Source organism: Mobula birostris, chromosome 8 (genome assembly GCF_030028105.1).
Source record: "Mobula birostris isolate sMobBir1 chromosome 8, sMobBir1.hap1, whole genome shotgun sequence".
NCBI lineage: Eukaryota > Metazoa > Chordata > Chondrichthyes > Myliobatiformes > Myliobatidae > Mobula > Mobula birostris.
In genome coordinates this window covers 41,194,503-41,209,227 of record NC_092377.1, presented here as the reverse complement: position 1 = coordinate 41,209,227, position 14,725 = coordinate 41,194,503, and the positions used below count along the sequence as shown (strand labels likewise).

The 14,725-nt window shown below is 40.2% G+C and overlaps 1 long non-coding RNA gene across 1 annotated transcript; it reads right to left on the bottom strand.

Annotated features, from left to right (window-relative positions):
- Positions 1-621: 621 nt before the first annotated feature.
- Positions 622-14,667, bottom strand: LOC140202179 (uncharacterized). Its single transcript, XR_011887021.1, has 3 exons — positions 14,587-14,667; positions 12,511-12,602; positions 622-698 (listed from the first exon to the last, which is right to left on the bottom strand). It is a non-coding gene; the product is annotated as an uncharacterized lncRNA (long non-coding RNA).
- Positions 14,668-14,725: the final 58 nt, after the last annotated feature.

The following is a 14,725-nucleotide window of genomic DNA, read 5'->3' as shown; positions in this document are numbered from 1 at the left end:
TAGCAATTGATCATAACTAAGCATGTTATACGTATGATTCACTACATTAAAGGTGATGTAATCATACAAGCATAATCTCAAGAAAATTATAGATTCGTTCTGTAGACAAATAAAAAAGTTGCACATACCACAGTGATAGAGCATGAATGTATATCAAGGGCAAGACTGGTTTAGCCTTCATTAGGATTGCATTATACTCTAAGGTACCAAATTGCTCATCTTTGTAATTGTTTGATTATTAGGCTAATACACATTAGTCATATTGCTGGAATAGCAAGAACATTATCTGGAAACAAAACTGATGAAGTGTCTCACCAGAAACGTGAGATACGTTTATTCATTTCCATAACTGCTGCCTGACCTGCATTGTTCCTCCAGCATTTTGTGTGTGCTGCAACAAATATATAGTGTTGTTTCTCAGTTCAACGACAATCAGAATGGCACTATCATTACAGAACTGAATTTTCTTGTCAACATTATTAAACAAAACAGTTCTTGCTTGCAAAGTTCCATTTTTAGATCGTAATTAAATGATTAATTACTTATTTTGGTAAAGAAAGAGGACAGTCTCTCAGGGACTATGCCAGTTCTCAGCAATCTCATCAGTCCATTCCACCATTCACTGCTTCCTGTGGGCTTTCTACCCATTCTCTGTGATATACACAACTCTTCTTTAATTCAAGTGTTTTGCCATTTATCTGCAACGAAAGGTAATTACAGTAAACATTAACCTACCAATCCAAGCATTCTTGAGATGAGAAAGAAAACTGGAGCACCCAGTGGGAACCACATGTGTACAGTGATACTGTGTAAAGTCTACACAGCCAAAAACCGAGGCCAGGATTGAATCAAGGTCCTTTGAGCCAAGCCAACAGAACTAACTGCTATAAACACAGACTAGTTTTGTACTCACTTCAGTGGTCCTTCTCAGCTTTTTTAAAATAGAGATCTACGTTCTCATACCTGCAAAGTATGCATGCTGCTTCCCACCATTCCTCCTTAATGATGACACAAGCTACTAGACTTACAGAACTGGCATTGTCCTTGGACTTCCTAAGAGATTGTTTGAAACTTCATGTTGCAGCAGTGAATAACATTTCTTTTCAACTTCAGCATTTTTATAAACTTACTAATTACATCAACTGTATTGAAATGTCTCAGATCCGTTGTGATAATATCCACATCCCCACCTCCATAGAAAGTTCAAGCACCCAAAATTAGAGCCTTTGTAGTTGACTGGTCCAATTACTTACATTTTCTACAATGGCACTTTTTCCCCCAGAAATAATTCAGTAAATCAGAATCAGGTTTAATATCACTAGCAGATGTCGAGAAATGTGTTATTTTGCATCAGCAATACATAATAATAAAATCTATTACAGTAATATTTTTAAAAATTAATTAAGTAGGTATGCAAAAAGAGAGGAAAAAATACTAAGGTTGTGTTCATGGCTTCATTGCCCATTCAGAAATCTGATAGCAGAGGTGATGAAGCTGTTTCTGAAAGGTTAAGTGTGTATTTTCAGGCTCCTGTACTTCCTTGATGATAGCAATGAGGAGAGAACACGTCCTGGGTGATGGAAGTCCTTAACAATGGATGCTGTCTAATTCAGGCATCACCTTTTGAAGGTGTCCATGATGCTGGGGAGGCTACAGCCCATGAGGGAGCTGGCTGAGTTTGCACTTCCTGCAGCTTTTTTCAATCCTGTGCAGTGGTGCCTCCACACAATCTGCTGATGCAACGAGTTGGAATGCTCTCTATGGTACACAAGTAGAAATTTGCAAATGTCTTTTGTGACATACCAGTTCTCCCCTAACTCTCAATTAAATAAAGCCACTGCCATGCCTTCTTTGAAATTATATCAATATGTAGGGCCCAGGATAGATCCTCAGAGACGTTGACACTCAGGAATTTGAAACTGCTCACCCTTTTCACTTCGAATCCCTCGAAGAGAACTGGTGTGTGTTTTCTCAATTTTCCCTTCCTGAATTCCTTGGTCTTTCTGATGCCGAGTGTAAGGTTGTTGATGCAATACCACTAAACTAGCTGATCTACCTCACTCTTGAATGCCTCTCATCACCATCTGAAATTCTGCCAACAATATTTGTGTCATCAGCAAATTTATAGATCGTTTTTGAGCTCTGCCTAGCCACGAAATCATGGGTGTAGAGAAAGTAGAGCAGTGGGCTAAGTATGCATCCTTGAGGTGTGCCCGTATTGATTGTCTGTAAAGAGGAGATATTACTTCCAATCTGCACAGACTATGGTCTCCTGATGAAGAAGTCAAGGATTCAGTTGCAGACTGAGGTACAGTGGCCCAGGTTTTGGAACTTGTTGATTAGAACTGAGGGTATGATTGTGTTGAATGCTGAGCTGTAGTCAATAGACATAGATATTGCTACTGTCCAGGTGATTCAAACCAAGTGGACAGCCAGTGAGAATGCATCTGCTGGAGAGCTATTGTGGCAAAAAGCTCAATGCAGGGGGTCCAGGTCCTTGATTAGGCAGGAGTTCATTTTAGCCATAGCCAACCTCTCAAAGCATTCATAACAGTGAATGTGAGGGTCACTGGGTGAGAATTGTTGACACAGTTCACTTTGCTCTTCTTGGGCACTGGTGTGATTGCCACCCTTCTGACTGCAGCTGTGAGGGATTGAAGATGTCCTTGAACACTCCCACCAGTTGGTTGGCACAGGTTTTCAGTACCCTACCAGCTACACATCAGGTCTGACGCTTTGCAAGGGTTCACCCTCTTGAAAAATGTTCTGATATTGGCCTCTGATACAGAGATCACTGGATCACCAGAGGCTGCAAGGATCCGCACAGGTGTAGTTTTATTCTCCTTTTCAATGCATGCATAAAAGGCATTGAGCTCATCTGGGAGTGAAGCATCACAGCTATTCACGATGTTAAGTTGTGAAAAAAAAAGTAATACTTAGCTGAGATTTAAAAGTTTCTGTTTAACATTTCTGAGTCCAGTCTCATGCTGTATGTCTGATAGTTATTGTCACCAAAAAACTGAGATAGCAAATATTTACTGCTTTGCTAGTATCATCCATATCCAACAATATTTTTATTAAAATAATCAGTGCCTGTACTGGATAGATAAATGTTCTTGAACATTTTTCAGCATCAACAGCTGCATTTGGGAATGGGAGCACCAGGCGTTAGTCGGGAGAGAGGTAATCGTTGTGGAAGGAGGAAACTCAGACACGGGAAAGCTTTGGGACCAGATGGCGTGAACCCCAAGGTCCTGAAGGAGTGTGCTGAACAGCTGTGTGGAGTTCTCCAGTGCATTTTCAGTCTCAGTCTCAGCCTGGAAAGGGTCCTTTGTGGAAAACATCATGTGTGGTCCTAGTACCCAAGAAGGGCCAACCGGAAGTCTTGAATGACCACCATCCAGTGGCCCTGACCTCACACATCATGAAGACCCTAGAGAGGCCGGTCCTGGCTCACCTCTGACCCCTGGTCAGATCAGCCCTCAATCCCCTGCAGTTTACGTACAAGGAGTCAACTATGCTGTCAGCTACCTGCTGAATGTAGCCTACTCCCATTTGGATAAGTAGGACAGCACTGTGTTTTTTGATTTCTCAACAGCCTTCAATAATATACAGCCTGCATTGCTGGGAGAAAAGCTCCGTTCAGTGCAGGTTGGCACTACCAATGTAACCTGACTGGCAGAACACAGTTTGTGCAGCTTTAGAGCTGTGTGTCAGACATGACTGTAAGCAGCACAGGGGCCACCCAGGGGGCACTGGCTCCCTTCCTGTTTACCCCGTATACCTCGGACTTTAGATAAAACACTGAGTCATGTCATCTGCAGAAATTCTCTGATGACTCATCAGAGAGTTGGATGTATAAAGAGAGGACAGGAGGATGAATGCAGGGCTTTGTCAAATGATGCAAGCTGAATCATCTGCAGCTCAACATCAGTCAGACAAGGGAGATGGTGATGGACTTCAGGAAGACTAAGCCTGCATTGCTCCCTATTACTATTGATGGTGAGGACAGGGATATGGTGAGGACCTACAAGTACCTGGGGGAGCACCTGGATGGCAGACTTGAGTGGAGCACCAACACAGAGGCTGTGTACAAGAAGGGCCAGAGTCACCTCTATTTCTTGAGGAGACTGAGGTTCTTTAGAGCATGCAGGCCTCTCCTTCACATGTTCTACCAGTCAGTTGTTGCCAGTACAATCTTCTATATGGTGATGTGCTGGGGTAATGGCATCAACACGGATGATGCCAACAGGCTCAATAAACTGATTAGAAAGGCTGATTCTGTTATAGGAGTCAAACTGGACACACTGGGGGCTGTGGTAGAACAAAGAACCCCTACGGAAAATCCTGGCAATTCTGGCCAACGTTTCTCACCCTCTGCATGCCACCTTGGCTGAACAGACGAGCACTTTTAGTAATTGACTAAGACAATTGCCCTGCTCCAAAGAGGTCCTTCTTACCCTCGGCCATTAGGCTCAATAATGAGTCACCTATAGTCGTGGAAGTGATGATCTCCTCCTGTTAGACGTTTTGAAGCAACTTATTTTCTATTCTTTCTTCTAACTTCTTTTTTGTGTTGGTGCATGGCCAAGTGGTTAAAGCATTCGTCTAGTGATTTGAAGGTTGCTAGTTCGAGCCTTGGCTGAGGGAGCGTGTGTGTCCTTCAGCAAGGCCACACATTGCTCTGTGACAACACCGGTGCCAAGCTGTATGGGTCCTAATGCCCTTCCCTTAGAACACATCGGCAGCACAGAGAGGGGAGACTTGCAGCATGGGCAACTGCTGGTCTTCCATACAACATGGTCTCATGAGACTAATAGATGCCTATAAAAAAAACTTATTTAATTCTATTCTAACTTCTTATTCTAACTTATCTTCTAATTTCTGTGTCTCTATGCATTTGTAATGGTACTGTGACACTGTAATTTCCTTTGGAATCAATATTTATCTATGTCCATGTGCTATCAAACATAAAACTGAACAAATACAAAAATTGAACTAAACTGGGCAGCTTTGTTTTCAAAAACAAACATTCAGATTTATGAAGTGAAACAAATAAATTTTCCCAAAGGTCAGTTTGATAAAAACAAAGCTCCTTGAAAATCATACATTGGAAAAATTAGTACATTTCCAGATTCAAATTGCACATCTCTATAACATTAGGCATTCCTAATATTGCGATATCCACCCTAGAAGAAAGCCAATTCAACATGATTTCAATGCCGAACTTAAAATCTAAATAACTTTAATACAGGCTATAATACAACTGCTTGCAAAGAATAGATCAGTTGCAGTTGTGCCATATCAATTTGATTTAAATTTGACATTAACGAGTTTTAAAAGGTTATTAATTTCAGCAAGAATATCTTCAGATGTTTAATTCAATGTTCAAAGTAAGTTTGTTATCAAAGTACATAACTGACATCATATACAACCCTGTGATTCATTTTCTTGTGGGCATATTCAATAAATCTGTAATAGAGTAATAGCCATAATAGAATCAATGAAAGACCGCACCAACTTGGGCATTCAGTGGGCAAAAGACAACAAACTGTGAAAATACAAAAATAAATAAATATATAATAATCAGACACTAAGTATTGAGAACATGAGATGAAGAGTCCTTGAAAGTGAGTCCATAGGTTGTGGTAAAATTTCAAGTGAAGTTGAAAGAAGTTATTCTCTATGGTTTAACAGCCTACAGGTTGTGGAGCAATAACTGTTCCTGAACCTGGTAGTGAGAGTCCTGAGGCTCTTATACTTTCTTCCTAACGACAACAGTGAGAAGAGAGCATGGCCTGGGTGGTGCTAGGTGCTGCTTTCCTGAGATAATGCTCTGTGCAGATATGCTCAATGGTGGGGAGAGCTTTACCCATTATGGACTGTGCCATATCCACTACTTTTTGTAGGATTTTCCTTTCAAGGGTATTGATGTTTCTGTATCACGCTGTGATGCAGCCAGTTAACATACCCTCCACTACACACCTACATAAGTCTGTCCAAGTTTTAGATGTCATGCCAAATATTAGCAAACTCCTATGTAGAGACACTGCTGTGCTTTCCTCATAATTGTACTTTCATGCTGGGCAATTGGAAGTTTAAAATTGCTGTTCCTCTCTATCTCGGATCCTCTAATATGGACTGGCCTATGGACCTCTGGTTTCCTCCTCCTGATGCACCTTAATAATCAGCACCTTAGTCTTGTTGAATTAAAATGTTGTTGTGGGACCACTCAATCTCCCTCCAATATGCTGATTCATTTGATTCGCCCTTCAATTGTGGTGTCATCATCAAGCCTGAATGTAGCATTGGAGCTGTGCTTAGCTACACAGTCATAAGTGTAAAGCAATTAGAGCAGGGGGTTCAGTACACAGCCTTATGGTGCACCTATGCTGATGGAGATTATGGAGGAGATGTTGTCAATCCAAACTGACGGGTCTGCAAGTGAGAAAACTGAGGATCCAATTGCACAGGGAGGTATTGATGCCGAAGTCTTGGAGCTCATTAATTAGTTTATTAATTCAGGTGACCCTGTACATCACAGCTTTTTCAGATAATGGAAATTTATCTTTATAGAATTTACGAATTACAACCCAAAACTAAAGATATGTAATCAATAAAGCTCAATCTCATGGAATTTGTGATGGAAGAGTACTTAAATTATTTTCCCAACATGTGTTTCTTAACATGTATGAATGAGAAAATTTAGCATTTTAGGAAATTGTGATATGGCCAGTTTTCTAGGAACCTAACCCCAGCTGCCCATGAAGCAGGGTCACCTGTATTAAAATTATTCAGCGTTACTGCTTTGCACCATCTTAAATCAAAGAATATTTCCATTAAGCGCTGCAAAATCTGCTTTTAATTAAATACTCAAATAATGAGGAGCTCAGCACACTATTTCTTGAAGTAAGTGCTTTAAAGTATTTAAATCCAGTATTAAACATGGTGGCAGGGTCTAGGCCCAACTTGTATCAATGTGATAGGGCCCAGGACTTAAGAGTGAGGAATGACCCGATATTTGGATGATAGAAACACCTGGCCAGATGGATTGAAATGGCAGGGTGTCAGGAGCGGAGGTGTGGGTGGGGCCGGTTCTGTTCACTGCTCCAATCTTTGTTAGACTGAGGCTAAGAGCCTGCTCCAGCTGCTCCAGGCTTCTTGTCAGTGGACTTCACTTTCAGTCTAAATGCTGTTGCTTGTTTTTAATGTTTGCACAACTTGTGTTCCCCCCCTCCACCGTGTATTGGGTGTTTGCTCTTTTTTTCGGTTTCTTGTTTTATAGATGCCTTGTAAAGAGATGAAGCTGAACATTGTATAATGTATACATACTTTGATAATAAATGTACTTTGAACTTTAAATAATCTTTCACTTGATAGCTTTCACACGTAGCCAAATATCCACCTGCACCAGTGTTTGCAGATTGAGGATGACTCTAATTATCTTCTTAATGGTTTCATATTATATTCTGAAAGACAAGGTCCTAAAATGGATCCATTAGAGTCTTTCTTAAAAAATGTACAGGAAGAAAATTTAATTTGCTTCAGTCATGTCAGTGATCATTCCTGGGTAAAATTGCATCCATTAGGAAATTGACCTCAGAAATTCCAGCTACAATTCACCTCAGTGCTTATGACATTTTCTTGGTGTCAGTTGTATAAGTCTGGCAGCCACACATTTTCACACTTCATGATATAAATAACTTACTGCCTTTGTTAACTTAACACAAGTTTTAAGCCATCATGCCAAGTTCTGCAATCAGACATTCAGATGTTGCACAGACTATCTGACATCCTCATTCTTCTCTGCTCATCATATTTGAAACTGTTTTTAGCGTCAACCAGTATTTTTATATCATACATATCGAAGGTACAAAATGCCACTTTTGCCCCACTGACCAACCTGCACTGCGCTGTGGTCAGGGACACTTGCAAAACATTTCACAATGCAATATTTGGAAATTAAGCTTTGTACACACAAATGAAAATGCATTAAATGTGTTATGGAAAGTAGTCATCCCTGTATTAATGCCAAAGAAATGCCAGTGAAATAAAAGTACCGGTATAACATTTTGCCAACACAGGCCAGGGATGATCTATGGAAAGAGAAGCCTTGGCGAGCGGATTAAGTAAAACCCCAAGGCATTCGACAAATATGTGAAGAGCAGGAGGATGAGCCGTATGAGATTAAGACCAATCAGGAGTGAGAGTGGAAATATGTGCATGGAGCTAAGCTGGAGGAGGTAGCGGAGGTACTTAATGAATATTTTGCTTCAGTATTCACCAGTAAAAAGGACCTTGGCAATTGTGGAGATGGCATACATCGGACTAAAAGAGGATAGAGCAGGAGGATAAGACATGAAAGAATAGGACCTATCAAGTGTGACAGTGGGAAAATGTTTATGGAACTGGAGGAACCAGCAGGAGTACTTAATGAATACTTTGCTTCAGTATTCACTATGGAAAAGGATCTTGGTGATTGTTGTAATGATTTGCAGCAGACTGAAAAGCTTGAGCATGTAGATATTAAGAAAGAGGATGTGCTGGAGCTTTTGGAAAGCATCAAGTTGGATAAGTCGCCGGGACCAGATGGGATGTACCCCAGACTACTGTGGGAGGCGAGGGAGATTGCTGAGCCTCTGGTGACGATCTTTGCATCATCAATGGGGACGGGAGAGGTTCGAGGATTGGAGGGTTGCGGATGTTGTTCCCTTATTCAAGAAAGGGAGTAGAGATAGCCCAGGAAATTATAGACAAGTGAGTCTTACTTCAGTAGTTGGTAAGTTGATGGTGAAGATCCTGAGAGGCAGGATTTATGAACATTTGGAGAGGGATAATATGATTAGGAATAGTCAGCATGGTTTTGTCAAGGGTAGGTCATGTCTTACGAGCCTGATTGAATTTTTGAGGATGTGACTAAACACATTGATGAAGGAAGAGCAGTAGATGTAGTGTATATGGATTTCAGCAAAGCGTTTGATAAGGTACCCCATGCAAGGCTTATTGAGAAAGTAAGGAGGTATGGGATCCAAGGGGACATTGCTTTGTGGACCCAGAACTGGCTTGCCCACAGAAGGCAAAGAGTGGCTGTAGATGGGCCATATTCTGCATGAAGGTCGGTGATCAGTGGTGTGCCTCAGGGATCTGTTCTGGGACCCCTCCTCTTTGCGATTTTTATAATTGACCTGGATGAGGAAGCAGAAGGGTGGGTTAGTAAGTTTGCTGATGACATAACGGTTGGGGGTGTTGTAGATAGTCTGGAGGGTTTCAGAGGTTACGGCGGGACAATGACAGGATGCAGAACTGGGCTGAGAAGCAGCAAATGGAGTTCAACCCAGAAAAGCGTGAAGTGGTTCATTTAGGTAGGTCAAATTTGAAGACAGAATATTAATGGGAAGACTCTTGGCAGTGTGGAGAATCAGGAAGATCTTGGGGTCCACGTCCATAGCTCAAAGCTGCTCTGCATAGGTTGAGAATGTTGTTAAGAAGGCGTATGGTCTGTTGGTTTTCATCAACCATGGGACTGAGCTCAAGAGCCTTGAGGTAATATCACAGCTATACAAGACCTTAGTTATACCCCATTTGGAGTGCTGTGTTCAGTTCTGGTCACCTCATTACAGGAAGGATGTGGATGCAAGAGAGAATGCAGAGGAGATTTACAAGAATGTTGCCTGGATTGGAGAGCATACCTTATAAGAATAGGTTGAGTGAACTTGGCCCTTTCTCCTTGGAGGGATGGAGGATGAGAGGTGACCTGATAAGAGTGCATGAATGATGAGAGGCATTGAATGTGTGGATAGCCAGAGGCTTCTTCCCAGGGTTGAAATGGCTATCACGAGGGTGCATAGTTTTAAGGTGCTTGGAAGTAGGTACAAGGTAAGTTTTTCCACACAGAGAGTGGTGAGTGGGTGGAATGCACTGCAGGTGATGGTGGTGGAGGTGGATACGTTAGGGTCTTTTAAGAGACCCTTGGATAGGTACATGGAGCTTAGAAAAATAGATGGTTATGCAGTAGGGAAATCCTAGACAGTTTCTAGAGTAGGTTACATGGTCGGCAGAACATTGTGGGCCAAAGGGCCTGTAATGTGCTGTGGATTTTTAATGTTCTATAAATTCTAAAAGGGATACAAGAATAGAATGGACTATTTGTGCATAGCTTGTTAAATAAACAGTTAAATAAAAAAGGCTGTAGGTTCCTAGAGTTTAGAAAAAGGCATAAATGGAAGAGCAACCTTTACCAAACTTTGTGTCTGCCAGACATGGAAAATCTTGTCCAGTCATGGACACCATTTGAAAGATGCAAAAGGTTCTGACAAAGTACAGAAGAGAATCACGAGCATGGTTCCAGGGATAATGCGTGTAGAGAACAGAATGAAGGGGGAAAACACGTTTCAAGGCAAAGGGAATTTCAGAAGAAATCTGTTCCCATTATCAGAGGAATCAAAAAAGGGACACAAAATAAAGATGATTGACAAAAGAAAAATAGAACTGACATTTACACTGCAAGGTTACGATTGGAATTTAGTTCTAGGCAGTGCAGTGGAACCGCATTCACCTATAACTTTAAAAAAGGAACTAGAAAAACGTGTACAAGGACTGTGAGCGAGGGAAAGGAAGTAGAATGCAGAAATGAGCTCCACCTAGAAAATGGCCTTCTCCTACACTGATCATTCTGTATTTTTGTGAACATATTGCATATTAATTTCATATTATAGAATGTAATATTTTAAACCAAATGCCAATAAACAAGGTAATCCAAATTCAAACACTATGAGGCAAATAAAATTCACTTTTAATTTAACATATGCCTTGACTGCTTGAGATAGAATAAATTCTACCACATGCAATGGAATGTTGGTTATGACCTACTAGCTATGAAGGGGATATACTTGAAACAGGACAGAAGATGATGCTTCCATTGATATTTTGTGGGCTCAAGGGTATCTGATGGAGCTGAAATGGAAATCAAGTGACTGCATACTCTGTCAGGTGATGTAGGTCTGCAATTTTCACAAGGCTTTTGTGTGCAATACCATCCAGAATGACAATGTTCGACTTGTATTATCATTGGCCAATGATACTTGGATTTTTGGATACTGCTATATTTCAAGAAAAATTTGAAAACATTCTCAAATCTTTTCCTCTGTTCTTTGCTTAAGGTAGTGTGGATCTCAAAAATATGTGTGTTTCAAATTAGACATAGGGAAACTTTCAGAGCCAAATAGATTGAAGTTGTTGGAGGGAGCATTAAATCTGGATGAACTTTGACAACGCAAAATTCAACAAACAATGGTTGTTTTGTATCCAAATCTTCCGGAGAGCCAATTTGAAACAGAACCAATACAAACTGGTTTTCAACTTTCACTTCGGACATTATTCTAACTCAGCAATAAACAGTTTTCCTAAATATGGTCAGGTCGGCATTTGCGGAATATATAATCCACGATAAAGAAAGGAAAATGACAAGAGCAACGAATTCATTGCCTTCTTTGAAAGAACAATTCAAACACAACTGGTAGCTATTAGTGACCAGAAGTCCGTAAAACAAGGTAACGAGGCTGCCTAAACTTTGGTAACATACTTCCTCTCATTCCACACTATATACTGGGCTTCTTTACAATAGCTGGAAATGGAGTGAAAAGGTTAGCAATTATCAGTTATATTTTGTAAGGATTAGGAGCGTGAAACCAGTGTCGGGCACTGCAAAATTTAACAGACTGCGAACAGAACGAAAATTCCTTCGAGAATTATTCCCACGCAACGCCCCCCCCCCCACCGCCTTCGGCAAAAATAACTAAGCAGGCAATTCTACCTGCACATGCACCGTCAATCTGTCGTGTGGACCATCCTGCAATTTATCTGCTCTGAAAACTCTACCAAGGATAAACGAAGTTAAAATAATTAGAGGTTACGTCCCGGCAACTCCCCAAATGAATGCAAACGTTGCATTTTTACAGACTGCCCGCGACACAGTTGCTGCTACTACTGGGGAAAGATTATTATTCCTCCAACAGTCCTCAACACAAAGTATGATTCTAAACATCCACGCTGTAAATAAAAAGGCGGCTCTAGCGGATCACAAACTCTGCAACTAGCTCTTTTCGGCAATGCCGCAGTTCCTGGCACTTCCATCCACGCTGCAGGCCTACAAATCCATTCCAAGACCGGCACGCATAAAAGAATAATAAATCAGACAATGACTGGGCTTTGTTGCCGAAACACTCTTTTGCAACGCCCTCCAATCTGCGCGATTTTTCGGAAAAATTATGCATGCATAATTTTGCGAAAGATTACATGAGGTCATTCTGTGCGCCAAACACTTCTTACCTTTTTTCATATACTGTACTGGCGTTACTCGGTTAACATATGATATGCAACTACACCCACAATCCTGCAATGCCTTTTAAAAAAAAAATTAAAGGGAGACTGTCCCAGGTGCAGGGCGGTGTGCTGAAACATTTAATCACCTTATATAATGAATATTAATACATAATTATGAATGTTACTCACCTTTGCTGAAGTTCTTCGTGGTTTATGGAGCGTGTCCAATTTAATTAACTACAGTCCATACAGTCTTTCTGTATAAAAACATTGTTTCTATCCTATTAAATTAAGATAAAGGAGCTATAAGCTGTAAATTATTTCATCATTTTAAGATTTCTAGCTTAGCTGAATAATTTGCCCCTAAAGTTTTGTTCTGAACACATCAATGGAAAATGCATAAAAGAATGTAAGAACAAAAGATCATAACCAAATAAGCAGCTTTTCAACAATTTAAATCGGAATGAGCTTGAAATGCCTGTCTAAGCAGTGTAAGTCCAACTGAGAAAATACCTGACTAGTATCAGTTAATTACTGCCCGTTAGGCCGCTGGCATTTACAACAGCAATGAAGGGTTTCAGGATGAATGGTTTCTGGTTTTAACAATGACATTTGTTTTGGTAGTGAGACTTAAATTCATTTATAGAATGTAGGTTTTATTGGCAAGGCTAGATTTATTGCCGGTTCTAGTGGAGAGACAGTCATGTTGAGCCACTTTATTGAGCTGCTGTTATTCTTGTGATCAAGATATTAAAATAGCACTGTTGATAAGAATGTCCTGATAAGTAGAGACGGGGAAATCACAAGATCACAAGACATCTCATCAAATTATATAAAATTATAAGAAGCATAGATAGGTAAATAGTCAGAGTTCTTTTTCTCCAGTTAGAAATATCAAATACTAGATGACATAACTTTAAGCAGAGGAGGGTAAGTTTAAAGAAGAAGAGTGGGCTAGTTTTTTTTAAACACAGAGCATGGTAGGTGCTTGGAATGTACTGGTGCTTATGAGACATTTAGACAGGCTCATGAATATGGAGAGTTATGATCATGATGGGATGGGATTAGTTTAATTTGACATATTCAGTACATACATTTTGGGGCCAAAATATCCTACATTCTAATAGAAACATATTTCCTAGTGAGGCTGTTTTGTAACTTAGAGGGGATGTAGGTAATATAGTTCCCTAGTCTCTACTGTGCGGATAATAAAATCAATAAATTGTTATGATTTAGCCCATGGAGTTGATGTCTGCTCCCATAGGACTCATTTCTCTGCTTTCCCCATAGCCCTGCAAATTATTCAGGGGCCTATCCAAATCACTTTTGAAAGTATTGATAATTATATTTATACTATCTGGGCAGAAGTTAAATTCCAAATGATAATTCACAACTCTCTTTTACACTTTGCAAAAAATATTAATTCTTGCCACTGGTCCCTGCTAATAGGAAGAGTTTTGTTCTGTCTATCATGATTCAATCTATTATGACCCTGTGAAATCTTATCTCAAATTTCTTTTTTTAGACAACGACCTAACCTGATCTTCCCCAACCTTATCTTTTTATGAAATTCTTCATCTCTGGGAACATTCAAGTAAATTTCTTTGCACTTTCTTTGGAACACCCACAGGCCTCTGAAAGTATTGTGTCAAAAATTGAATGAAATATTCGAGCTGAGGCCCAATTGATATGGAATCTGTGACTGATGCAGCAGCTGAACTCAATAAAGTTTGTTGAAGTTTGTTTTTTGATCTCTCCATGGTTTCTTCTGTGTCAGGTACCCATTTAGAGAATTATTTCATCAGTCTCCCTCTTGTTTCCCATAAATTTAATTTTGTTAGTCCCCCTAAATGAAGCATGTTTCTTTAATGATATGAATAGACACTCTTGCTTCACACATGCAGATTACCCTCTTGCCTGTGCTTATACAAACGCTATAATGAGATTGAGATTTGAGATCTCATAAATTTAGCGTTTATTGGTGAGGAAATGCCACAACTGCACCGTTGATGACACTTTCCATCACTGTGCTAATAACTGAGATGATATCATATAAGGAATATTTAGCCAAAAGTAAAAGTTTTAAGACCATTCAGCATGCCAGGCAGCGTCTGTGGAGATGAAAGCAAAATTCACTCCTCAAATAAACAAGAACTCACTAATTTGGAGATTGATCTATTTCTAACTGTGCGATCAACTGAAAAAGCAATCTGATAAATTCAACAAAACATATCATCGAACAAAAAAGTTTAGTAAGTAAATTACGTGCAAAGCATGAAAGATCCTTGCAGGGCGATAGCATGAGTGTGCTCTTGACATTGAGCGTGGAGCAAACGCTGAGTAACGTGCCGGGGCCGCTGGAGCGGATGTTTGGCCTTGGTGATGATCATTTCCGGTGCTGCCG